Here is a 23,104-nt window from a genome sequence, read left to right on the forward strand (position 1 = left end):
TTCTATAGACATAGAAGGAAATCAAGTGTGGGTTATTCTGCAATTAATTGTGGGCGGAGCTTTATGTTTCGAAAAAAGTTCCGAATAAATAAAGAAAACATTGCAGTAAAATGCACGTGCTAAATCCCGCTATAAAAGAAATGCAATAAATGTAGCATGTATATAAATGTAATGAAACAACAAATTGTATATTTAGTGATAAGTGGCTTGACCACGCCTGCAAAGAATGTTTTTTTTAAGAAACGTAATTAAGAAAACATTTATAGCATGTCAGCTTTTCAAAAGAATTAATACACGTGTGTTCATTTAGTTTCTATTAGTGTTGTTCTCAATGAAAGTGATGTAATTTGCAAAATATTTATGAATGAAAACGACGTCATATGTTTGTACAATTCAATGACGTCACTAAATAGTAAATTTTGTACTAAGAGGGGCAGAGTATTTGAAAATATACTTCACGTCCAAAAGCTTGAACCAAATCAACCCGAATCGTGTTAGAATATGAATAATATTTTTATATGATGGCTTGTTGTCGAAAAACCGACAGTAAGGAGTATAGATTCGTGTTATCAAAGCACTCGTGCTCCGCATTCGTGATTTAATTCCTACGCATCTATACTCCTTACTGTGGGTTATTCGACAAAAAAACATGATAGAAACATAATAATTCTTAATCATTCTTTACAAAATCGTAACTGTTTCGTAACTAAATCGCGACAATCTTAGCGGGCTCGCAAATCACTCGGGGTGAACTCTTGAGAGTCTTGACAAAGTCGTAACTGATTCGTAGACAGATCACGTGATCACCGATTTCCCGATTGAGTCACGAATTACCTACGATTCTATCACGACGTCCAAGAACGCACTAGGACGCTGTTACGAGTCAACTGCGATTAAATTCTGTCTTGGTCAAATTTTAAACACGTTTAAAATCTGGCCACGATTTTTCCGGACCTCACGAGATGAAGGAATAACTTACGATCGGCCCGCGACTAACTACAAATGAGTTAGGACCTTCGCCGATTGAGCTGAGAATGTCCCCGACCTCAAAATATTGGAAATCGGGACAAATCGTGGAGAATCGGGTCGAAGTGGAATTCCCCTATTTGTTATTGTTACGCAGTTACACATCCGGTGCAGAGCTCATTCCTCCCAGCGTCGCAGCGGGTTCGAGCACCCAGAACCAGGTGCTGGCGGCCCCGGTCGTTGGGACGGAAGTTCCCTGGGCGATGACGCCGGATACTGCCAATACCTACGCCGCCGGAGCGGTTGTGACTGCCAGTAAGTAGCGGTTGTCTATGTATATCGCCAGCGACAGGATTCTCACATATTTACATCGTTTGAAAAAAGGGTACGTCTATCAACATTTGGTTTGGTCGTCGCTCACTTTGTCCTTTTTTCGGCGTAAGCTGTATTAAGCCAGCTTTTCACCCTGACTTGACCTTTGTAAGTGTCCAATAATATTCAAATAAAATTTCCCGCGGCTAGGTACGAATGAATACACTTCATTTATTCCATTGGCTGATTTGAGTATAACACCAGAACATTGGAAACATATCCGCGTCTTTGTAACACTGTTTTACTGCATGAAACAATTTTATCTCTAATGAAAAGGCTCAATAGATAGAACAGTTTTACAATCGATTTTCGACATAAATACAGTTTGTGCGTTCACCTTTTATTTTCAGAGAATTACCAGCGCAAAAGCGTTTATACTAAAGGCTATATTCTGATATTTAGTACTTACTTGCATTGCATTTCAACCCGCGAGGTTTCGGGTCAATTCGCGGCCACTGTGTGAAAGTCAGAGTTTATACAGTTCATCACCGGAGTTCGCAGAAGGGGTTGCGATCTTTTCATTGAAGGAAAAAATTGGAATCTATGCTATTTTTGTTTGATGGAGTAAATAGTTCGTTTATTCGCTTTGTCGATATATCAATATTTTAGGCACAGCTGTTGCCTCGGTCGTGTACAGTTGGCGTAAACAAGCCGTCGTTTTAGCAGCAGAATTGTTACCTAACTTTAATGCATTGCATTCCAATCCGCAAGGTATCAAGGTCAGTTTGCGGTCAGTTGCAGAAATCTTTATATAAACGCCGTCTCGTAAACTTTGTGCACTTGAAGTCTGTTTTGATCAGAAAGATACTAAATAAAGATATTCGGCGATATTATTGTGGTATTGACCGATTTTTAATATGTTTTCAACATTTGCATGATAAGGACCAATTTTGATAAAATTAATAAGAAATATTTATCCATTTAGACCAGTTTATTAAGCATGAGCACAATAATTCACTATACTATAATTATGCAATTAAATAAGATTCCAGTATTGCCGGCTGACCTATATGCACTCGTTTATTTTCATGTTTCTTGTGTTTTTCTATTCTGTAAATATAGATATCTGAGTAATAATATCACATAAAGCAAAATAAGCCACGAAATCTGGCGCAACACCCCGTAATTGATTTGCTTGTGATGTAGCTAAGAACTGCGCAGAAAAAAGGCATCCGCTACTTTTTATCTCATAGAGATAACTTTTGATCGTTCATAAACATCGACCACATTCAACGCCGTATATCTTTTTTAAAGATATTTCTTGTTTAAAGTTCTTTTGGCCATTGATGTGATTTATGTGGTTGTTATGTTTGGTGTGATTGAGTGATTCATATGATTTGATGTGATTGACGTTATCGATATAATCAATACGATTGCTGCGAGTCTGAGTATGTCTTAAAGAAGAAAAATCATACAAAGAAGAAACCAATGAAACAAAAACAAAACCGAAAATAATTTGTATTATCAGCTAATAGTTATGTTATGAGCTCGCATTTATTTCATTATGCGTATTCAGTTGAGGATCCAGTAATCGTGGACGATAGCGTCACAATCAGCGACACTAAGACGTCACAGCCGATATTCACCATTGACGTCACGGATGCGAACACAACCGATCTCGTGGCGGTTACTTCCGGTTTCAGCGTCATGAAGACTGCCGGAAGTTCCCTTTTCTCGGTGGTTAAGACTGCCACGGGATGTACGTCTTGAAACGATTATTTTCAGCAAGGAAATATATGATCAGCCTATGATAGATATGAGCCGGTCTTCGAATATTGTAAACTCATTATTATTCGTGGGACATGAATTTTCTTAATTCCGTGGGACACGAATTTTATTGATTTCGTGGGACATGACTTTTCTTGATTTCTTGGGGCGTGATTTTTCTTGATTTCGTGGGACATGAATTTTCTTGATATCGTTGGACATGAATTTTCTTGAGAACGTGGGACATGAATTTTCTTGATTTCAAGAGTTGACCGACAGTGTGTGTTTTTCTTTACCATTTTGGGAATGAGGCCGTGTCCCTTTGGATGGGGAAAATTTGCGTCATTTTGCCTAAATTGGGGAATCAGTGTTGTAATTGTTTTGCTAAAAGATGCTTCAAAATTGAGAACATAAATGATTTCAGTATTATATATACTAAGGTTGAGCTCATTGGATGAGAAATGGACAAAATATTGAGATCAATTCTTTTTGCAAACCTTCTATTGGGAATTTTTAGCTCCTATTTCGAAAAATATATACCTTTTTCCATTGGGAATGGGGCCGATTACCAGACTTGATTTTGATTGAAAAAAAACAACACAACAACAACAATGCATTATAATCCATAATTTTGCCAACCACTGATGAACTTTATATTATGGCATTCAAAAACTTGGCTGCTATCTCAAAGGACAAGAAAGAAAAGGTCAATATCACACGTTTGGGTCAAAATAATTCTTTGGGGGCATTTGTTACTTACAGTGACAGCACGTGAACATTACAATGACTTAACTTGTTCAACAGTATTTAACTTCTTCAGGCGTAGCAACTACTTTATGTACATAGTTGTATGCCGTTGTCCTCCAGTACTTAGTTTTCATAGTACATGTATAGGTACGGCTTTTCAAATAAATAAAAAAATCTAGACGACATTGTCTAGTGAAAAAACCCTGGTTATCTCCATACCTTATTCTTTAACAATATATATCAATTCAAATTTTCAGATGATATTCGCAGCGGCGCCTCCTTGAGTGCCGGAAGTTATCCACTGACTATCACTGCCACCGACCGCTGCGGCGACACCGCTACCGCTACAGTCACCGTTACGAATACAGTAAGTGTTACGTCATCAGTGACCCGTCAGAAATCGCGTGACGTCTTACACAACGTGACGTAAAGAACAGTGTGTCGTTAAAGAAAGCTGACGTCGAAACAAGTTGTCTTGTGATTTAAGATTAATTTCAGTTATAATCCTGGTCGACGATAATAAGCTAGTCTTATGTGGGTATTTTGCCCAAGCTAATTTTGCTCTAAAAGTAGTGCTAAATTCGGTGCATGTCAGATCTATCAGAGTAAAACATTGTGTGAGCTTACCTTATTTTTTCTTTTTATTTATTGGGGAATATCAGTGAACCATATATGAAATATTAATTCAATTATTGCTTAATATTATTAATGCTTTTTAATGGATAATGCATCGAAAAAATTCTCAGAAATTTAAATATGATAATCTACTGTTTTGATGAAAGTGAAAACTTTCGCTCATGTTCACTTTTTTCTGTAAAATGACATCGTTTTTAGGTCATTACGTGATTATTTCAGAAAAATCCCTAGTCCCATTTAATTAAAAAATATGTTCATGAATGAGTGCATATATTTATTTTCTATGTTATTACTAGCGGATGTACAAAATTATTGTCTTGTTATTTAATTCTTTTTAACAGTTTATTAACATTTTAAGAGGTTTAAACTTAAGACCTTCGCGGGAATAATACATCCGTCATTTGATCGTAAAAGATAATGAAAGAATTCACTTTTTGTCTCATTAATAGTTTTTTTCTGTTCGAAATAAGTAATAATATTGCATATTTTTCTCTATAAACTACAGGAAAACATATATCACATATTTTTGATTTAATTGAAAGCCATACATTCAAAATCTTATACAATTTGAAGATTTCATATTATAAGTACAAGTATACCTAATTATAGTATTTTGGCAAATGTGAACGATTATTTACTTAAACAACTTGACAATACTCATATAAATGTATTTATTTAATAAATTGCTCTTAAGATGTTTAAGTATCAGACATCTTCTACTTAGCATTTTGTTAGCGGTTTAAGAAGTCTATAAATAAAGTGATTCAAAAATTATATAAAACGTTTATCGTTTCTGGTTGAGTTTATGTAATGCAACTACTTAATGAGTGAATTTTTCTGAATTAATTGACCTCTACTCTCTAGGCCCCGGTGTTTGTTCCGGTTTCTCTTCTGACCGTTCACCCGACCCCGATCAGTGACGTCACGACAACGGCTAGGTCTCTCTATGCATTTGACGTCACGGACACGAACCCAATTACGTGCACAGTCGATAACACCAAGTTTGAAATCAAAACGGTTGGATCAGGTTCGTATTATTTACAAATCTAAGAAAAAACTTTTAAAAAAGTACGCCCCGCCTGCACTGGAGTTTCGTTTCGGAAATGCCTATAAACGAAACTTTCCATTAAGGCGGAAAGTGTCGTCCCTAATAAGCCTGTACGGACTGCACAGGCTGCTATGTGATTATTTTTAATGAACAAGAATTACGCTCTATTTTCTCTAAACGAGTCATCTGACCAACAATAAACAAACTCTTTGGATAGTTCATACTGATACATATAGTGAGTTTTATTTTTATTTTCTTTAAACATTTAGGCTGACTATGTTTTCACTGTTTTCATTTTTTGAACTTATTTTTAAAAAATGTACTTTTGCACTTATTTGAATATGTTAAATGAATTATTTATATTTTCTTCATTTTTTTTGTTAAATATGTGTTATTTCTTATTATATTTATATATAATTTTCATATAATTTTCGTTTTTATTACATTACTCTGATTTTTTTTATTCAATAATTTATATTTTTAGTTCTTGCAGTATTATTGTCAACTAGTTAAAGTTTGCAATTTGTTTTATCTGCAGCCTACGAACTTTGGCTGAAGGCGGGGTCAGCGAGTACGCTGAATCATGACGTCACCGCTGTAGAATCCATGACGATCACGTGCAGTGACGGGACGGACCAAATCACCAGCAGTTACAAGGTGGATATTTCGGACGCGGTACGTGTACATTTAAGCGGCGCTCTGGGAAAACGGGGCTTAATGCAAGTGCGTACAGTGTCGTCTGAGATTAGCCTCTGCAGTCCGCTTGTACGGCATTTTACTTTTAAAGCCCCATAACTACTCAAAATCAACGAAAATTTCGTACAATATTTCGTAAAATAAAGTTGAACAATTAAAAATCAGTGTTCCTAATGGCAATTGCCGAAATTTCAACGCCAGATGTGGTCTGGTAAAATAGATGTTTGTAGACACAAAATGCTCGTTTTTATTATTGTTTTGCATATTTAATTCCATTTTAGGTTCCCGCAACGATATGTATTCATCCGACACATTAACACTAACATGGTAGCATTTTAGTATTCGTGTTTCGTAAGAATAGATATATTTGCGGGAAATTAAAATGGAATTAATTGTGTCACAAATAAATAAAAACGAGCATTTTTTTATCTACAAAATATATGTTATCATATGACATCTAGCGTTGAAATTGTGGCTATCGCTATAAGGAACACTGATTGCTTAGGTGTTAACTTTATTTTACGAAATACTTTATGAAATTGTCTTTGATTTTGAACGTTATAGAGGCTTTAAAGAAATTCTCTTTTTAATCAACAAATACTGTTAAAGCGGAAAGTGTCGTCCCTGATCAGCCTCTGCAGACTAGACAGATAAATCTGGTACGACACTTAACGCACATGCATTAAGCCCCGTTTTACCCCAGCGCGGCTCATTTCTTTATCGAATTCACCGGTATTCTCTCCTACATGAGCACCGCAATCGGAAGACCGCATGAACGCAGTGTTTCGGAGTAGCTCGGTCTGTCGGTCCGTTGATGTGTCCGGAAAGCAGCGTCCAATACATCCCTAAGCTATGGACGGTTGCATTTGGTCAATGCAATGAGAGATATATGAAATAATTCACATTTGTGGATCGCCAAAGCGTGGCGGGCGAAAGGGGAGGGCGGGGCGGGGCGGGGGGGGGGGAGGCGTGAGGATTGCGGTACAGGAGACGTTCGATTCCAGACATAGAAGTTGTGTATTTAAGTTCCCGATGTGAAGCAAACGGTATAATGAAGAAAAGCGTTTGTTTTAAGAAAATATGGCCTGATATTGCATGGACAACATTGAAAAAAAACTAACTTTTTATATATTTGACGATTTTCTAAAGTTGTGAAAGTGATTCCAAAAGTAAAATAATAATGGATATAACTGAGCGAAAACACTATGGACATAGATATAAGCTATATATTCCGTTTGTAAGGGCGTAGACTTAGATATTATAGCCTACATCATGGGATACATAACACAAGTTGTTTTTTACCTCTCTATATAAAAAATAATTCTTAAGATATGGCATATGCTTTACTTTCAAATTGAAAAAAAAAACGTAAATCTTCATTAAAGGCCCCCGTTCTAACCAATTTTGCCGGTACTTCCGGTCCGCTGGGTGACCTATCGCCAGTGGGCACTTCCGTACATCAGTTCACCGTTACCGACCAGGATGACGCTATTTCCTGTTCCATCAACGCGCCGGAGAGTGCAAAGTTTGGCATCACCAATGTGGATACCGCTACCGGAGCTCAACGTAAGTTTGGTGACGTCATTACGTTAATGTGCAGACGTCGTTACGTTAGTTTGGTGACGGTAATACGTAAGTTTAGTGACGTTATTTTAATGATGATGATGATTGTGATAGTGGTGAATCCATTAATATGGTCATGATGATTGTTATAGTGGTTTTGTTGATGCGGAGTAGGAATATAATTATCAGTATACTGCTGCAGCTGCTGCTCATGATGATGATGTTATAGTGATAATGATGATGATGATGATGAGTAGGAGGAGGAGGAGGAGGAGGAGGTGGATGTTGATGATGATGAGGAGAAGGTGGATGAATTTTTGTTAATGCGAGTGTAAAAGAGATGCTAAAATGGTTTAAATATCGGTGACACCTTTTGCTAAGCCACCATGGTTAATTAGGTGCTTTTTTTTAAAGGGTTCGACGTCAAGACGATTGCCCTGCTTGATTAAGACTCTGCTACGAGTTAAACGATCACCGTCACGTGCACTGATGCTATCAACACTGTGACGTCATCAAGGACCATCAATATAGCCGATGACGTAAGCATAATAAAAATGAATAACTGAAAAACGATTTCATCATGTGTTAAAACATGTTTTCGAATAAGTTAATCGTTTATCGTTTATTATTTAGTAAATACTGTTTACTGAAGTCGATGTGAACGTTTAGCGTTTAAACTATTGACAAAAAACATGTGTTTTGCACTGTCATAATTTTTCTCAATATACATTCTAGCACTCATTCCGTTGTAATTGGTATTCCACTGTTCGAAAAGTACGTCGGTCGGTCGCAATAGTGATACATCGATTTTGTCCGGATTCCTCGGTTAGATAGATCTCAACAATCGTGATACATGGACTATTTCCGGAATCGTCCGTAAGATAAATTTATGCAATAAATCGCCTGATGATTCAAAGTTGGTCGGTCGGTCCCTAATCAATGTCTTTTCCCTTCGATATCAAGAGAACGCTTGGACTTACGATCATCAAAATGGGTAAGCTGGTTACATATGACGCACTTAATTTTTAAGGCAAAAACGTCAAATGTAAATGTCACAGAAGCTTGGAAGATGAAATTCGTTCTCTATTAAAAACCCGTAAAGAAATGATTCTATGGTTTGACGTCGCGGTCCTGCATATTTTTAGAACGTCATGTGTTACTCTTCTGTTTTCGCTATTGCTTCAAACAGGTAATGAAGTTTCCAGATTTATAAGAAGATCACAATAAACCTACATATTGCTTTAGAAACCGGTTTTAACCGGACTTCTCGCTACGCTGTCGCCGGCGCGTGCCGACGGATTGCTGACGGGGCGTCACTTCGCACGTTCAGCGTCACGGACGCCAACGACCAGAGTTTCATAACTTGCTCAATTTAGGTAAGTAATTTCTGTGATTACTATATAAAAAATCGTTATATTGAGTATAATCGTAAAATTCTGGAAATATCAACTATAGATTTAGTATGTAAATTGTATAATTACTATTACTTTTTATACACCCGTCAAGTACACAAACAATGAAAAAAAGCCCACGGGTTGTTTGTTTTTTAAGTGTTTTTTTACATGTAAACTTCAACAAAAAGCTTTTGCTATTGAGACTAAACATATAAATACCAGTACAAAAAAGCAAATGGGAAAAGAACTTGACAGTAAGAAAACTTTGAAAAAGCATTAACTTTAAAGTAAACTTGTTGAGTACTGGATCTAACCAGGAATCGGACTCGATAGAGTTTGAATAACCTGTAGATTCTCGATGCATTCGAGCAACAATAAATAGGTGTAAAGGTACAGGTATCGCCTCCTTACGCCACAGGCGCCACAGGACAGCTTCTTCAACGTGGTTCCTGGCACGGCGCCGACATTTGCCATCTGGGTGAAAGCCGGCGTGAAGTTGGACGCGGCGACGTCACCTCTCCTCGTTAACGTTCAGTGCGTTGATGACAGATCGCCGGCGAATATCATAACCGAAACGTTCACGGTTCCCTTACTTGATAAGGTACCATACAAACCATTTTATTTGTCGGAATTAATTTCGTGATTTTTTGTTTTAAAAATGTCTTTTCCTTGGACACGTTAATCTGTGAAGTACTGCGAAGTCCATATTATACGGTCTACTCTAATTTTCGTGGACTTCGTGGGTTCTCAATCACGCAGTTAACTGTTCAAAGAACGTTTACTGCTCCCTTACTTGAGAAGGTACTTCGAAATCATTTTTATCCTATAACCAGATGAAAATCGATACTATAACAACGATCTTATAAACTTAAGCTTTATACTATCGCTATTTTTAGATCAGATTTGGGATTTTCCAAAAAATGGAGAATACGTTTTTGTCAATTACGGTAAGATAAAATCGTCATAAAATGCGATGTTTTATAATTATTAATGGAAAAGGGGATGAAATAATAGAATAAATAGAATACTATGTGAGTTTTGAATAAATATCAAGTTTATCATGCTCGGCTCGAACCATGGTAGCGCTCGGCACGCCTCGCGCTAACATGGTTCAAAGCCTCGCGTGATAAACTTGATTTTTATCCAAAACTCACATAATATTCTCTTTATATTTGTGGCCATGATATTTTGTTGCCTAAAAATACATTTTCGTACGCAGGTCAATTTGTGGATTTTCAATTTAGGAAGAAATGTTGAAATTAAGTCGGTCATTTTCCGAAGTTTTTGTGTTAAATTCGTGGATCGGTAAACCCACAAAATCAACGAACATTAACCCATTTATGCCTAACGTCTAGAAAAAATGCCTTGGCAAACAGCGTTGACCCAGATGAAACGCCGCATGATGCGGCGTCTCATCAGGGTCTGCGCTGTTTGCTTAAATGATTTTTTGTAAGACCTATTCTAAATATAGAAATAAATATACTAGACATCCCTAATTTTGGAAATAAATTTATCCAATTTGGAAGGATGGGAGAGTCCACTACGCATAAATGGGTTAATGTATCACAAATAATAATCATTGTACTTCATTTGTCTCGCAATATTATAGTGCTCACAAAAATATTGTCCATCCGAATCTGTGACATCTTCATATTCGTTATATTGTGATATTGTTTTTTAAAAGCCTGATATTTTAGACAAAAAATTAATACATACGTGATTTTAATCATCTGTATTTTCAAGAACATTTTTGCCTCAAAAATTGAAAATTAACATATCCTTTTTTTATAGTAACATAAATACTCAAACTCAACGAATATTTCGCAAAATATTTCGTAAAATAAAGTTAACCCATACGAAATCAGTGTTCCTTATAGCAATAGCGAAATTTTCAACGCTATATATGGTATGGTAACATAGATTTAATGAGATACAAAATGCTCGTTATTACTTTTTTGCGACAAAAGATTCCATGTTAATTTCACGCCACGATATCCGAATATTTACCAGCGAACTCGATACTGGCTCCGGGCAGCGTCGTAATCATGAGAACGACCACATATTTCGCAATTTAGGATATTGCTATATGTAACATTAATTTTTTTGTGTTAACTTTATTTTTCGAAATATTGTAAGAAATATTCGTTGATTTTGAGTGTTGATGGGTTTTGAACATATCCTTGTTTTTTTTTTAAGCAAACGATGTTGCACAATCAAGCTGATTTTGTTCACAGCGGTACTATTGTACACAAACATCTTTTTTACCTGTTCTGTTAGGTGAAACGGTATTTCGTGTATACACATTCAATCTTTTGGAATTTAACATAGAATTTCTTTCTGACAGAAAAATGTATAGTGAAAATTGCCGGTCGCTTTTCATTTGTCAAATTGACTTCCACAACTGGTCAAGAACTTGAACGTCAAAGACATCGAACACTATAATTGATCAATTGTATACAAGAACAAAAACAATAACAACAACGACAACACCGACAACAACAACAACAACTACAAATACTACTTCTACTATTGATCATCTATTTATTTATATGTCATTCAGTTAACAGTTCAGATTTTGAAAACGAATGCTATACGTGTTTTATATTAACCATTGACTTTAGCAATTCATTTTTTAAAGTTGAGCAATTCATTTTAAAATACTCCTCATATTTCATTAACTGTGTTTTTATGTAGAACGCTTAACATCCATCTATATAATCACATATTGCACGGATTTTACTAATAAAATACAGGTCTTTACTGTAACAAAAAAGTCATGGTATTTTATATTTTTTATAGCCTCCGACGTTCGTTACGGGAATTCCCGGCACATCTCCGTCTATTTCCGACTCGACGGTCACCGCGACGTCAATCGGTGTCTTCACCGTTACCGATCCCGACACGACATGCAGTATTACGTCATCGCTGACGTCAGTGTATGAGATCAGATCCGTGACGTCACCGGCAGATCTTCAAAAGCCGGGTATTGCGTCTTTTAATAACGGATTAAGTCTTCTCAATAATAAGTCATTTTGTGGAGCACGCTTGATAAAAGCTCGATACAGAAGTCTCAATGGTGTATGCGAGTAAGCGCATGCATTCGATCTTACTCCGACTGTAAGTTCGTCGGTCACCAAGTGAAGCGTGTCGAGTGTACATCCGCCTCCCTAACTCAACAAGTTTAGGTTACGCTTTGTTGTAAAAGTGTGACATCGTGAACAAGATCCTTAAAGACCACACCATTTTAAATAAATTTTAAACAACCAATATTTATTTTTTTTACCTTTAAACATGTCTTATTCTAGAGTTCCAAGTGTGGGTCAGTGCCGCCGTTACACAAGCGTCTATAGACTTCAATGACCAGGCGGTTCCGTTGCCGTTGACGATCACGTGTACGGATGGAAACACCGCCATCACGGGAACGTTCAACGTCAATATTGCCGACGAGGTTTGTATGGAACTGTTTTAAAAAGCAATGTTGGATGTTTTTATGGGTTCAGTGCATCTGCGTAAAGTGTCATCCCATAAGGATATTCGCCAGTGCAATCCGCATATACTACTCAGGAACGACTCTTTCCGTTTTTGTGGATTTCATTTCGTTGAACAGAAGTCTCTTCTTCGCGAAAATCTTCATTATGTGGAAAAGTGTCGTCCCTGATTAGCCCGTGCAGACAGCACTTTACGCACATGCAGTAACAGGTTGCAGAGTCAACGGGGTTTGCCGGGTTTTACACATTTTTTTCTCTTGGCGACTTTAGCCTCCGGTGATATCAGTACTTCCGGCGATCGGAACGGCTATCAACGACGGTTTGCAGACGGTCGCCACAATCCTCCACACGTTCAGCGTGACAGACAGCGATGACGCCGTAAACTGCTCCGTGAGAGCGCCGCAAAACGCCCGTTTTGAAGTGGTACTCTCCACTAGCCCAGGTTGTCTGTCGTCGAATTTCAATGTTGCAAAAGTGGCTAAACAGAAATGAATTTTACTTTATATGTAAAACACATTTGAAATGAATTATAAGTCAATACCGCATAGTCTCGTGTTACGATTGCAAGTTAAAATCTGTTTTTTTTGAGTAATTTTCTCGTAAGATCTAGATAGGATCCAATTGTCTTAAACTCTTCAAGAGCCGTGCTCTGGGAAAACGGAGCTTAATGCATGTGCGTAAATTGTCTTCTCTGATTAGCCTGTGCAGTTCGCATAGATTAATTAGCCACGATACTTTCAGCTTAAATATATATTTTTTAATTCCATAAAAGCCCCGTTTTTGATAGAGGGCTGGTCATATTTCACCAAGCAAGAGTCTCAAGTATACCATTTCACGAGTTTCTTTCTCCCTCTGCTACAGTAAGAATCTCCTTTCCTCCAGAAGTCAGTAAACAAACAAATGCTCATAATTACTTATTTCGGCGAGTTATTTTTTTTATCGACCGACGAATTATGCTTGTTTTCAGCGTTCAATACCCGCGTTAAAACGGGGGCGACTTTAGCGGCCGCCGATGGACCTCACGTCATCAACGTGGATTGTACAGACAGCGTCAAAACCGTCAATCACACGTTCACACAGCCAGCCTGTATTAATACGGTAGGCAATTTTATGTTACCCCCAACCCCCACCCCCCCCGCAAACAAAGGGTTTATTTACAAGTGAACTGTTACCTATTTCACTTTAGCCGCCGACTTTTGTTATATCATGAATGAAGCGTTCTATCACGTAATAATGTATTACGCTTATGTTTACCACTGCATTGGTATTTCACTTTAGCCGCCGACTTTTGTCTCCGGCATGCCCGGAAGTTCTGCGAGCATCTCTGACGCCACTGTCACACAGACGTTGCTCGGGAAATTCCCAACTACAGACCCTGATACAACTTGCTCTGTGACGTCACCCGTAGCCTCTGCGTATGAGGTAAGAAAAGTGACGTCACCGGCGAATTCTCAACAACCTGGTAGAGTAATCATTGATCATAGTGTGAATGCCTACAATTTTAAGGCTCATGAACCACCACAAGGGTACATTAAGAAATGTTCAATTGGTCATTGTCGGTTCATCGGTTCAGGAACTATATGTACTTAAAAGTACCCGGATATTCATAAGTATACTACAAAGTACCCGTGGTACGGAAAATACATACTAAGTAAGAAAGTACCTAGGGGTATGACCCGATACCTTTAAGCGTATTTTTTGTACACGGGGTACAGTTAAGTAAACTTAAGAGTACTTAAGAGTACACGGGGTACTTCTAAATTGTAACTGAGCCGACAAAGCAATTGAACCAATAGAAGTCTCATCGTCGACCCGTCCGTTCATTCATCTTTTAATCGCATTTATTTTGCTTTACTATGTGAGATTATAAAACATATATCCTTCAATTTTAATGTAGCAGGGTTCGGTATAAGAAGAACTTATACTGCCTTGCATTATGAGCTAGCTTTTATAGCGACGCGGTACCGGGTTCGATCCCCGACCACATTTTAGTAAAAGAGCAGAGCTTTGATTCTGGCAATTCTTTCAAATTAAACATCGACATTCGTGACATTTCACAGATAACGTTTTATATAATATGTAATTGTTTCCTCACGAATATCCCAAGCTTGGTTAAATCGCGGCCGCAACTGAGTCTTTTCAAATTTCCTTGTAAACGGCCATCTAATCTGACAGTTTCTTCTTTTGCTGTGTCTAACAATGCAATATGACGTCATAAGTGTGTACAATATTACGTAATATATGTGTACAATATGACATCATGTATGTGTTCAGTATGAGTCATGTTAACGTGATATATGTGAATAGTGTGGATTAGCTTGACGTTATTTTTTGGTACATTATGAGTCATGTCATATATGTGTATAGTATGACGTCATATATTTGTTTAACAGAGTTTGAAGTTTGGATCAAAATCACTGTAACACAAGCATCTATCGACTTCAACGACCAGACCGTTCCGTTGCCGTTAACGATAAAATGTACTGACGGATACGTCGCGAATGATATCACGGGAACGTTTAACGTCAATATTGTCGACGAGGTTCGTATGGAACTGTTTGAATCAGAAATTTTTTCGTATGTATATCTATTTATGCATACCTTTCAATACCAACTCTATAAAAACAACAACAACACTTTCATGGGCGCTACGTAATTTAACATAAATGGATTTTAAACTAACATAACAGACGTGACGTGTCAAGGTCAAAGGTCAAGGACACAATTCATGCTTTTGAAAATATAATTAAGTTGGACATATGTATGTTTGTAAAAGGAGCAATTTCGGAAACGTTTCAGAGCACAGTATCAGCGACATGCATTAAAAAATTAAAAGTAAAAGGCACGAATTGATAGGTATGAAATTTCTGTTCAGATTTTTAATGTACTTCTTGACAGATTTTCGTATTAACGTAAAATATAATTAAATTGAATAAATAACAAAATTATAAGATATGGGACTTTTTAAAAGCATTAACACAAAGAAAAGATAAAATAAGATCGTGCCGTGAGGATCGAACATTATAGGAAAAACTGACTCTGTACTTCTGAATCACGAATGCTTGTGAAACTATTGCGTAGTTTAAACCATATGTCGGTGACACATTGTTTTGCTTCGACTAACAGCGATTTAAACGCTTTGTAATTTTTGTACCAATAAACAAGCATATACGTTAACTATTTTAATCAAGTTGGGAGATATATCTTGCCTGTTTGAATATTATGAAAACTAACTTTTTGAATAAATGATTTTTTCATTTTTTTTCATTTTTTATTTAAATCTTCATTTCGCCACTTTGAAAAAAATCATAAAATAAATCTATATTAACAATAACCATATTATCTTTCAAAATCATCAAAAAAAAAGTCATGACTAGCAAGCAATCGTCATTTTGTCAGAAGATATATTTTAACGTAAAAAAAAGAAATTTCACAAGGATGTCCACTTTCCCTTCTATTAATTATATGCATCGTTCTAGAAAACTGGGCTTGTGCGTGAAGTGTTCACCCAGATTAGACTATGCAGTTCGCACAGGATAAAAAGGGACGCTACTTACTGCCTAAACATAATTCTCGTGAAGAAGAGAATTAATGTTATCGTCTCTGATATGTCAGTGCGGACAGCACAGGCTAACATGTGACGACAATTGACGCGGATGCTTTAAACCCTGTTTTCCCAGAGCAAGGCTCATATACGTATTGCCCATTTAAATTACAGTTAATTGTTTAACTACAGCCCCCAGTAATAACCTTACTACCCTCTACCGGAACTTCCATCAACGATGGTTTGCAGGCGGCCGCGGCGACCATCCATACGTTCAACGTCACCGACAGCGAGGACGTTGTCACGTGCTCCACACGAGCGCCGGAATCCACCTTTTTTGAATTGGTAGCCGCAACTAGCCCTGGTACATGGTTTCACAATTACCCCCACCTTTTAATCGCTTTTTATTAACAGTGTTAACTAATTCTAGTTTGTCGGCATTAAATTTCTTGTGGTATAAAAAACGACATGAAAATGAGCGGATTTTTAATTTCCAAGCAAAAACATAAGTCGGACTGTGGAATCGTATATTCGTAACTAAACCACGAAATCAACGATAATTCATGAGTTTCCTTGGCATGCGCGTTGTGTAAAAATGACGTCTCTATAAAAAAAGGTGGCAAAATACCCGAGCGGTTTACGAAAAACAAGATTTTCGTTTTTTTAGTAGCATAATAATTTTTGCCATTGCTCTTGATGATTCCAATCGGTTTAGAATATCGATACTTATTAAAGGTTTTGTTATAAAATCGGAATATGACCTTTAATACTGATTTTTCAGTAATTGCTAGTTAACAGAAACGTCGATCAGAGCCACCGTTTTGTTTTCTATAGTCATTTGTTTAGTGATATAAAGTTGCTTGGATTGCCTTGTCAGTATGCAATAATATGCTCTCTTTTCCTACTGAAATATAAGCCAAACGTTTTCAACACAGATTCAAACAGTTCGTTAAATTCGTGATAACTATATATGATGCGTATAATATTCACAAACAATGTCTGTAATGAAAATGAAATAAAACCACTTTTCTTTTTAGCGTTCAGTATCCGCGTGAAAGCAGGAGTGACGTTGGCTGCAGCTGTCAGTCCGTACGTCATGAACGTTGATTGCACAGATGCCGTAACCGCCGTCAGTTCAACGTTTACCCAGCCAGTCCTTGATAAGGTACGTAATGATGTTGTGGTATCGAAAACAACATTGAGTATCCATTGATGTTTGTATAAAATTTAAGAGAATTGCATAAGAATTACAAAACTGAAACATATTTGAAAATTGGTTAAACTTTAGTGAAGTTATGCCAATTTGAACATTAAAAAAAAATATTGTTTTTTCTCCGCGAAATCTTCAAAAATACAATACAAATATCTTACATAGCTGAGCATGTTTTTCCAGCTGAAAATATGATAGTCCTTAAACATGTTATGACGATTTACAAATATTTCATGCGCAACACTGTCAGGAGAGGAGCTATATTTTAAATTAACAGGACCTAGTTGTTCTCAGGCCTCAAAAAAATGAAAGTATGATTTATGTTTAGCCACCATATACAGAGCAGGTAATCACGTGATAGTCAAGATGACTACGTCCATGCCAAGACAGTTATTTTTTGGCGTCTTATACCCTTTATTACATTAATTATTTTTTAAATGACGCTCACTATTCAGCCATAACAGTAAAATGTTTTGTGTTTCATATTAAAATTCGCTTTATATCTTGACTTTACTACCCGCCGAATTCCTTAGTGGAGCTGTAATTAGGTCATCCCGCTAAGTTTTATGTTTGAGCCGAGATCTAGGAAAATGTGATTTAATGCATGTGCGTAAAGTTTCGTCACATATAAGCCTTTGCCGTCCGCACATGCTAATCGGGCACTACATTTTCGCCCAAAACTGGAATTTTGCTCAGAAGAGACGGCATTTTTAAAGAAGATTACAATAAAGGCGGAAAGTGTCTTCCTTGATTAGCCTTGTACGACACTCTACGCACATTAAGTCCGATTTTCCCAGAGCGTGATTCATGTGTTGCATTTAGGGTTTTATGCTTTCCAGTGGTTTATAGAGAAATATCAGTCAATTAAAAATGACAATGCACTGTTTAAAACAGTGAAAGTATCAGTGAAATAACGTTATTGTTTATATGTCGTGATGCCATTATTTTAGAGTAATTCTCCAGGTTAAATACCAAAAAAGTCATTTGTAAGCATAAAATAAAATTCAATTGCTTTGCTGGAAAATCGATTTAAATTCACTCGTGATCATAGATTTGTTTATGTGATCAAGCCTGAATTAAAATCCATATTCTACCAGATCCACCAAATATCCTCTATTTATTTTATTCCGAGTAGCCGCCGAAATTTGTATCTGGGATTCCTGGGATTTCCCCTGACGTCTCAGACGACAACGTGATTGCGATGTCAATGGGAAAGTTCACAACTACGGACCCTGATACCACGTGTTCTGTGACGTTACCTGTGACAACCGTTTATGAGATCAGAAAAGTGGCGTCACCGACCGACCCCCGAAACCGGGTAACAATTTAGAAAAAAATAAATGGGCCGCGCTCTGTGAGAAAGGGGTTTAATGCATGTGCGGAAAGTTTCATCCCTTATTAGCCTGTGCAGTATGTATCAGGAACAACACTTATCGCTTTTATGATATTTTTCGTTTAAAAAAAGTCTCTTCTTAGCAAAAATTCCAGTTTAGGCGGAAAGTGTTTGCCGGATTAGCCTATGCAGACTACACAGGCTTATCTGGGAAGAAACTTTGCGCACATTAAACCCCATTTTCACAGAGCGGTTCGCTTAATGTTTTTTTAAGGGAGGCGCCGTAACAAACATACCACATAAGTAAACATACCACATAAGTACACATACCACATAAGTTAACATAACACATATGTAAACATAAAGCATAAGTTAACATAACACATAACTAAACATAACACATAAGTAAACATGACACATAGGTAAACATAGCACATACGAGCTTCGTTCTTGGAAAACGGGGCTTAATGCATCTGCGTAAAAGGTCGTCTCAGATAAGCCTGTGCATTCCGCGTACGCTCAGACGACATTTTCCGCTTTGAAATATTATTGCGTGAAGGCTGAAATCTAGAACCATAGTTTTACAGAGTTTGAAGTGTGGATCAGTAACGCCGTTACCCAGGCGTCTATCGACTTCAATGACCCGCCTGTTTCCCTTACGTTAACAATCAAGTGCACTGACAGGAACGTTCTTAATGACATCACGGGGACGTTTAACGTCAACATTGTCGACTCAGTAAGTTGCGTTCACGTTATTATAGGGTATGGGAATCCTGATGAATTGCTTGGAAAGCACTAAACTATTTGTATAAATTTAAAAACTCTTTGAAAAACGACCAGCCCTGATGGTTTAAAATGCACTTTCAAAAACTGCTGTACATCGGTATATATGTTTATTTAATCAGTGACACTTCGACTCGATTGTTTTTCACTTGAACCCATGCACGCAATTGCGCGTAAGCCTGCCGGCACACCTTTTATGTTGTTTGCTTTGGAGTTTAACAACGTTGTGTTTGAAAAAATGAGCCTCGCTCTGAGAAGACCGGGTTAAATGCATGGGATTTTCAAAGTGTCATTCCATATTAGCATAGGCGGAAAGTGTCGTTCCTGATTGCTTGGGAAGCTCCGGCTTTCCCAGATGTTTGTTTCATATATTGGGCATGTGGTCTTTGAATATTAATAACAATAATTGACTTGACGTGTAATTTTGTCTCGCTTAAAATTCACCGAAAACCCGTGTCGAATGGCAACTAGTAACAGAAAATATTCCAAAGTGATGACGTAATATCCTGTGAAATGATTATATTATTTGACTTCAGCCGCCGGTTTTCACCGCACTGCCTGCGACCGGAACTAACATTTTCGACGGCCTTAAGCACGCCACCGAGACCCTTCACACGTTCAGCGTCACCGATAGCAACGACGCCGTTAACTGCTCTGCAAGAGTGCCGGAAAACGCCCTTTTTGAAGTGATTGCCGGTGTCGCATCAAGTAATAAACTGGAAAAAATAATAAAAAATTAAGCCTCGTTCTTGGGAAACTGGTTTTAATGCATATGCGCTGAATGTCGTCCCTGAAAACTGTGTTTAATGCATATGCGCTGAATGTCGTCCCTGAGCGGACCCAGGCCAACAAAGGAACGACACTTTTCGCTTTTATAGGTTGTTTTTGTTTTTATGAAGTCGATTCTACACGAAAATCCAGCTTAAGCGGAAAATGTCGTCCCTGATTAGCCTGTGTCGACTGCACATGATAATCTGGACGACACTACGCAGATGCATTAAGCCTAGTTTTCAACGAACGAGGCTCATGAAGTTTAAGTTTAATATGATACTAATGTTTCATTGGCTAAGTCAGTTCACGTCGAGGCGCCATTTTCTACTGTATGATATCACAGTAGCGTTTTTAATCATATCGTTATGTTGATATTAAAGTTGCCTGATATGATTTTTATATCCGGTTAGTTACTAGTAGGCGTTGTTTTATAATCAATAATATAATACTAGGGATCAACTTTTTAGTCATCTGTTTCAATAAAAAGGTAAAAACGATTCAAATTTAACAAAAAACAACAACAATTTGATACTAAGATGTAATATATTTTAAGCACAAATGCCATGAAAAAAAACGTACCATACAAATGTAAAGCGAAAGTGCTAATGACGTTATGAATACATATATATTCTACCTAAAAAATCAACGTTCTAGCGATTATATTTTATTATCTGTTTAAAATGTGTTCACGGATGTATGATACACAGAAAAATAGGCTATTGTCCTATTGTTTTATAAAATATTATACTTGGCTCGAATATCCAAAGATTATATTATTATTTAAGCCTGATCTGATATATATTGCAATGCAAAAGGGCAGTAATAAATTATTATCTATACTTCTAGTAAAGATTAGTTCTTGTAGGTAAACGTTAAATGACGTCATAAATGTTAACAAGATGACGTCATCAAATGCATTATACAGTACAGCTAATTGTCCGCTTAGTGCTTTAGGGGTCTTTACTTGGATTTCTGCATCAGCCCTAATAACTAACATTTATTGAGATAATTGCCAAAACAAAAGACTGCCAAATAATCAGAACATTGATGGATTAAGTAAGTTTAAATCAAGAACATCGGTTAAAAAACCCACAAATATGTTTGCTGTTAAATACGTGCAAACGTCGATAAGTCTTCTAAAAACCGAAGAACAAAATAAAATAAAAGCAATCATATGCTTTCTTATAATAAATCTGTTATTCAATGTTTAATTTAAATAGAAGATATTTGTTGGATTCGGTGGATTATCGATTTTAATTCACGAGTGATCATAGAAAATAATATTTTCACGAGTGGCGCAGCCACGAGTGTGCGCCACTCGTGAAAAAAATATTATTTCTATGGTCACAAGTGAAGTAAAATCGATATTCCTCCGAATCCAACAAATTTTCTTTTTATTTTATGCTTTTTTTTTAAAGTTTATATACATTGTTAAAGAGTTTAACTAATGAATTTCGCTGGGATAATGACGTCATTTTGTAAAAAAAATGACGTCATTTCGCAGTAAACAGTGAAAATTATCGATAGTTTTCACTGTTAATTTTCACTGTTTGAAACAGTGAAATTATAGGTTTAACGCACTGATATTTCTCTATAAACCATCGGAAAGCATAAAATAAATGTTGTTTCTTGTCGATGCAGTAGGATTATTTTACGCAATTTTCTTAGATTAAAACATTTTTAACACTGCGTGTGGACGCGCGCTTGGAAAACGGGTTAAATGCATATTGTAAAAGTGTCTTCCCAGATTAGCCCGCCATTTTGCCTAAACTTTTGTAACTAAGGTGTCGACCCTGATTAGCTTGTTTGGACTGCACATGCTAATATAGGACGACACTTTACGCACATGCATTAAGCCCCGTTATCCCAGAGCGAGGATCGTGTCAATATAACACATCGCTTGCACGTTTTCAGGGTTTACAATTAACGTAAATGCGGGGGTAACGCTAAGAGCAGCGAACGGACCTTACGTCATCAACGTCGACTGCTCAGATGGCGACAATGACGTCACTGCGACGTTCACACAACCAGTGATTGATACGGTAGGTTGTCTAACATGCGCAAATTAACTGGATTAGCCGTAAACCGATCAAACATTCCGGCATATACGCCTTCAATTATAGATGTTCAAGTAAATGTGGTTACACCGAAACCAAACGATACCAAACAGTCATCCCAGCTAATGTGCCTTCAATAATAGATATTCAAATGAATGTAGTAATACTAGACCCAAATGATAACAAAACAAAAAAACATATATATAAACTATACATTTGTCACTGAAAACAAATTTAAGGATGGGTAAATCGAAATGGTTTTGTTTCTTTGTCCAGGTTTTTTTCTGCGTGCAACTTTTCTTCCTTTTTTTCTTGCATTTCTCTGCATTTTTTTCAAGAAATGTATATGAGGATTACACGAATATATAACTACCAATTGTACTTTTGTTCATTACATGCTATATTGTATTGTAGTATGTATTGGTACTGTTATGATATATTAATAAATAGTATGAATCCGTGTATGTTTATATGAATTTCTGAATAAAAGGTTTAAAAAAATCATCCCGGCAAATGTTGCCTCAACAATAAATATTCCCGCCTTTGTGGTTATTCCGGAACAAAATGTGAACCGGAAGTCATCGCGGTACAAGAGTCCTCAATAATAGATATTCACATAAATGCGCTTATATTAACCAAACGAAAACCCCAAAAGGACGCCTGGCCGTTAAATTGATTTTTTTATTGTCCTTCTGTTTTGGCAGCCGCCGAGTTTTGTATCCGGGATCCCCGGAAGTTCCCCTAACGTCTCCGACTCCACTGTCACACAGATGTTACTAGGGAAGTTTA

The 23,104-nt window shown here is 36.9% G+C and overlaps 3 long non-coding RNA genes across 3 annotated transcripts; all 3 read left to right on the forward strand.

Annotated features, from left to right (window-relative positions):
* The first annotated feature begins 3,674 nt into the window (after window positions 1-3,674).
* LOC127868237 (uncharacterized) lies at window positions 3,675-6,152 on the forward strand. The gene is made up of 3 exons (XR_008044001.1): window positions 3,675-4,159; window positions 5,293-5,455; window positions 6,015-6,152. It is a non-coding gene; the product is annotated as an uncharacterized LOC127868237 (long non-coding RNA).
* A 2,856-nt stretch (window positions 6,153-9,008) lies between these two features.
* LOC127868238 (uncharacterized) lies at window positions 9,009-11,984 on the forward strand. The gene is made up of 3 exons (XR_008044003.1): window positions 9,009-9,111; window positions 9,548-9,730; window positions 11,929-11,984. It is a non-coding gene; the product is annotated as an uncharacterized LOC127868238 (long non-coding RNA).
* An 8,147-nt stretch (window positions 11,985-20,131) lies between these two features.
* LOC127868240 (uncharacterized) lies at window positions 20,132-23,085 on the forward strand. Its single transcript, XR_008044005.1, has 3 exons — window positions 20,132-20,195; window positions 22,173-22,300; window positions 23,020-23,085. It is a non-coding gene; the product is annotated as an uncharacterized LOC127868240 (long non-coding RNA).
* Window positions 23,086-23,104: the final 19 nt, after the last annotated feature.

Source organism: Dreissena polymorpha, chromosome 2 (genome assembly GCF_020536995.1).
Source record: "Dreissena polymorpha isolate Duluth1 chromosome 2, UMN_Dpol_1.0, whole genome shotgun sequence".
Taxonomy (NCBI): domain Eukaryota; kingdom Metazoa; phylum Mollusca; class Bivalvia; order Myida; family Dreissenidae; genus Dreissena; species Dreissena polymorpha.